This window comes from Arachis duranensis, chromosome 4 (assembly GCF_000817695.3).
Source record: "Arachis duranensis cultivar V14167 chromosome 4, aradu.V14167.gnm2.J7QH, whole genome shotgun sequence".
Lineage (NCBI taxonomy): Eukaryota > Viridiplantae > Streptophyta > Magnoliopsida > Fabales > Fabaceae > Arachis > Arachis duranensis.
Window position 1 is genome coordinate 69766950 of NC_029775.3, and position 4947 is coordinate 69771896.

Below are 4947 nucleotides of genomic sequence, written 5' to 3' on the forward strand. Positions count from 1 at the left end.
GGTGAAGAGGTGATAGGGAAGAGAGATTGAGGTGATTGGTGAAGGGTTTTTGGGGAAGAGTGTTATTGGATTAGAGTGTTATTGGATTGTGTGAAGAGGAGAGAAGGTGAGTTGAGGTGGGTGGGGATCCTGTGGGGTCCACAAATCTTGAGATGATCCTGTGGGGTCCACAGATCCTGAGGTGTCAAGGATTATCATCCCTGCATCAATGAGGCGTGTAAAACGCCCTCTGCATGCAATCCTGGTGTTCAACGCCAGATTGATGCTTGTTTCTGGCGTTGAACGCCAGCTTCATGCTTGTTTTGGGCGTTCAATGCCCATCTGTAACATGTTTCTGGTGTTGAATGCCAATTCCATGCTTGTTTCTGGCGTTCAGCGCCAGCTTTCCTCAGGGTGTATTCCTGGCATTTATACGCCAGGATGCTGCTTGTTTCTGGCATTCAACGCCAGATCCATGCTCTATTCTGGCGTTGAACACCAGCCAGATGCTCCTTACTAGCGTTTAAATGCCAGTAAGCTCTTCTTCCAGGGTGTGCTTTTTCTTCTGCTGTTTTTGATTCTGTTTTTAATTTTAGTATTCATTTTGTGACTCCACATGATCATGAACCTAATAAAACATAAAAGAACAATAAAAAAAGGAAATTAGATAAATAAAAATTGGGTTGCTTCCCAATAAGCGCTCCTTTAATGTCACTAGCTTGGCAGTGGGCTCTCATGGAGCCTCACAGGTGATCAAGTCAATGTTGTAGACTTCCAACACCAAACTTAGAGTTTGGATGTGGAGATTCAATACCAAACTTAGAGTTTGGCTGTGGCCTCCCAACACCAAACTTAGAGTTTGATTGTGGGGGCTCTGTTTGACTCTGTACTGAGAGAAGCTTTTCATGCTTCCTCTCCATTGTTAAAGAAGAACACCCTTGGGTCTTAAAAACAAGGTAGTCCGAATTCAATTGAAGGACTAATTATCCTCTGTTAACATCTATCATAGCTCCTGCTGTGGCTAGGAAAGGTCTTCCAAGGATGATGCATTCATCCTCCTCCTTCCTAGTGTCTAAGATTATAAAATCAGCAGGGATGTAAAGGCCTTCAACCTTTACCAACACATCCTCTACCAATCCATAAGCTTGTCTTATTGACTTGTCTGCCATTTGTAATGAGAATATGGCAGGTTGTACCTCAATGATCCCCAGCTTCTCCATTACAGAGAGTGGTATAAGATTTATGCCTGACCCTAGGTCACACAGAGCCTTTTCAAAGGTCATGGTGCCTATGGTACAGGGTATTAAGAATTTGCCAGGATCTTGTCTATTTTGAGGTAAAGTTTGCTGAATCCATGTATCTAGTTCATTAATGAGCAAGGGAGGTTCACCTTCCCAAGTCTCATTACCAAACAATTTGGCATTCAGCTTCATGATGGCTTCTAGATATTGAGCAACTTGCTCTCCAGTTATATCTTCATCCTCTTCAGAGGAAGAATAGTTTTCAGAGCTCATGAATGGCAGAAGGAGGTTTAATGGAATCTCTATGGTTTCTATATGAGCCTCAGATTCCTTTAGGTTCCCAATAGGGAACTCCTTCTGGTTTGAGAGACGTCCCATGAGGTCTTCCTCATTGGGATTCACGTCCTCTCCTTCCTCTCTAGGTTCGGCCATGTTGATTATGTCAATGGCCTTGCACTCTCTTTTTTTATTCTCTTCAGTGTTGTTTGGGAGAGTGCTAGGAGGAGTTTCAGTGACTTTCTTACTCAGCTGACCCACTTGTGCCTCCAAATTTCTAATGGAGGACCTTGTTTCACTCATGAAACTTAAAGTGGCCTTAGACAAATCAGAGACTAAGTTTGCTAAATTAGAGGTGCTCTGCTCAGAATTCTCTGTCTGTTGCTGAGAAGATGATGGATAAGGCTTGCTATTGCTGAGCCTATTTCTTCCACCATTATTAAAGCCTTGTTGAGGCTTTTGTTGATCCTTCCATGAGAAATTTGGGTGGTTTCTCCATGATGAATTATAGGTGTTTCCATAAGGTTCACCCATATAATTTACCTCTGCTATTGCAGGGTTCTCAGGATCATAAGCTTCTTCTTCAGAAGATGCCTCTTTAGTACTGTTGGATGCATTTTTCCATCCATTCAGACTTTGGAAAATCATGTTGACTTGCTGAGTCAACATTTTGTTCTGAGCCAATATGGCATTCAGAGCATCAATTTCAAGAACTCCCTTCCTTTGAGCGTCCCATTACTCACTGAATTCCTCTCAGAAGTATACATGAATTGGTTATTTGCAACCATGTCAATGAGTTCTTGAGCTTCTGCAGGCATTTTATTTAGGTGAATGGATCCACCTGCAGAATGGTCCAATGACATCTTGAAGAACTCAGATAGACCATAATAGAATATATCCAGAATGGTCCACTCTGAAAGCATGTCAGAATGACACCTTTTGGTCATTTGCTTGTATCTTTCCCAAGCTTCATAGAGGGATTCACCATCTTTTTGTTTGAAGGTCTAAACATCCACTCTAAGCTTGCTCAGCTTTTGAGGAGGAAAGAACTTAGCCAAGAAGGCCGCGACTAGCTTATCCCATGAGTCCAGGCTATCTTTTGGTTGTGAATCCAACCATGTTCTAGCTCTGTCTCTTACAGCAAAAGGGAAAAGCATGAGCCTGTAGACTTCAGGATCTACTCCATTAGTCTTAACAGTCTCACAGATCTGCAAGAACTCAGTTAAAAACTGGTAGGGATCTTCTGATGGAAGTCCATGGAACTTGCAGTTCTGTTGCAGTAGAGCAACTAGTTGAGGTTTCAGCTCAAAATTGTTTGCTCCAATGGCAGGGATTGAGATGCTTCTTCCATCAAACTTGGAAGTAAGTGTAGTGTAATCACCAAGTATCCTCCTTGCATTATTATTTTCGGCTGCCATTTCTTCTTCTTTTTCAAAAATTTCTGTAAAGTTGTCTCTGGATTGTTGTAATTTAGCTTCTCTTAGTTTCCTCTTCAGAGTCCTTTCAGGTTCAGGATCTGCTTCAACAAGAATATTCTTGTCCTTGCTCCTGCTCATATGAAAAAGAAGGGGACAGAAAATAATAATAGGGATCCTCTTTACCACAGTAGAGAGATTCCTTTATGTTAGTAGAAGAAGAAAGGAATAGGAGAAGGAAAAGGTAAGAATCCAAACACAAGGGTGAAGATAGGTTCAGATTCTTGAGATGAAGAGAAGTGTTAGTAATTAAATAAATAAATAGAAGAAGATGAGAGGGAGAGAATTCGAAAATTAATTTTGAAAAAGGGTTAGTAATTTTCGAAAATAAAAGAAGAATTAAAATTTAAAAAATTAAAATTTAAAACAATTAGTTAATTAAAAGAAATTTGAAAAAGAGGGAGAAGTTTTCGAAAATCAGAGAAGGAAAAGTAGTTAAGTGGTTTTGAAAAAAAAAAGATAAGAAATAGTTAAAACAAACAAAAAGTCAACTAGTTAGTTGAAAAAGATTTGAAATTTAATTTTGAAAAGACAAGAAGTTGGAAGATATTTTGAAATCAAAATTTTGAAAAAGATAAAAAGATATAATGAAAAAGATTTAATTAAAAGATCTGATGGAAAAGATATTTTGAAAAAGATTTGATTTTTAAAATCAAAATTTGATTACTTGACTAACAAGAAACTAAAAGATATGATTCTAGAATTTAAAGATTGAACCTTTTTTTAACAAGAAAGTAACAAACTTCAAATTTTTGAATCAATCTCATTAATTGTTAGTATAATTTTCGAAAATAAAGATAAAATTAAGAAAAAGATTTTTGAAAAATATTTAAAAAAAATTTCAAAAATTAATAAGAAAAATGAAAAAGATTTGATTTTTGAAAAAGATTTTGGAAAGATAAAATTTTTAAAATTGAAAATTTGACTTGACTTATAAGAAACAACTTATTTTAAAAAAATTTTGACTAAGTCAACCCAAATTTTCAAAATTTTGAGAGAAAAAAGGAAAAGATATATTTTATTTTGATTTTTGAATTTTTAATGATGAGAGATTAAAATATGAAAATGACTCACAACATAAAAATTATGAATCAAAACACATGATGCATGCAAGAACACTATGAATGTCAAGATAAACACCAAGAACACTTTGAAGATCATGATGAACATCAAGAACATGTTTTTGAAAAAAATTTTGATGCAAAGAAAACATGCAAGACACCAAACTTAGAAATTTTTAATGCTTAGACACTATGAATGCAAAAATACACATGAAAAACATCATATAACATAAAATAAGAAAATTTACCTAATCAGAGCAACAAGATGAACCGTCAGTTATCCGAACTCAAACAATCCCCGGCAACGGTGCCAAAAACGTGATAGGAAAAATTATGATTTCTGATAATGGCATTCATGTTCGTTCTTTCCCTGGAAATGGCGCCAAAAACTTGGTGCATGATACCATGGTCCAAACATAACTTCACAACTTCGCACAACTAACCAGCAAGTGCACTGGGTCGTCCAAGTAATAAACCTTACGTGAGTAAGGGTCGATCCCACGGAGATTGTTGGTATGAAGCAAGCTATGGTCATCTTGTAAATCTCAGTTAGGCGGATAATAATTGGTCATGGAGTTTTCGAATAATAATAATAAATAACTAGAAAATAAAGACAGAAATACTTATGTAAATCATCGATGGGAATTTCAGATAGGCGTATGAAGATGCTGTGCTCCTTCAGAATCTCTACTTTCCTACTGCCTTCATCCAATCCTTCTTACTCCTTTCCATGGCAAGCTGTATGTAGGGCATTACCGTTGTCAATGGCTACATCCCATCCTCTCAGTGAAAAAGGTCCAAATGCTCTGTCACGTGCTCTGTCACGGCACAGCTAATCATCTGTCGGTTCTCGATCATGTTGGAATAGAATCCCTTGATTCTTTTGCGTTTGTCATCACGCCCAACAATCGTGAT

At 37.3% G+C, this 4947-nt stretch overlaps 1 non-coding gene across 1 annotated transcript; it reads left to right on the forward strand.

Annotated features, from left to right (window-relative positions):
• Positions 1-2417: 2417 nt before the first annotated feature.
• LOC127747045 (small nucleolar RNA R71) lies at positions 2418-2521 on the forward strand. Its single transcript, XR_008008850.1, has one exon. It is a non-coding gene; the product is annotated as a small nucleolar RNA R71 (small nucleolar RNA).
• Positions 2522-4947: the final 2426 nt, after the last annotated feature.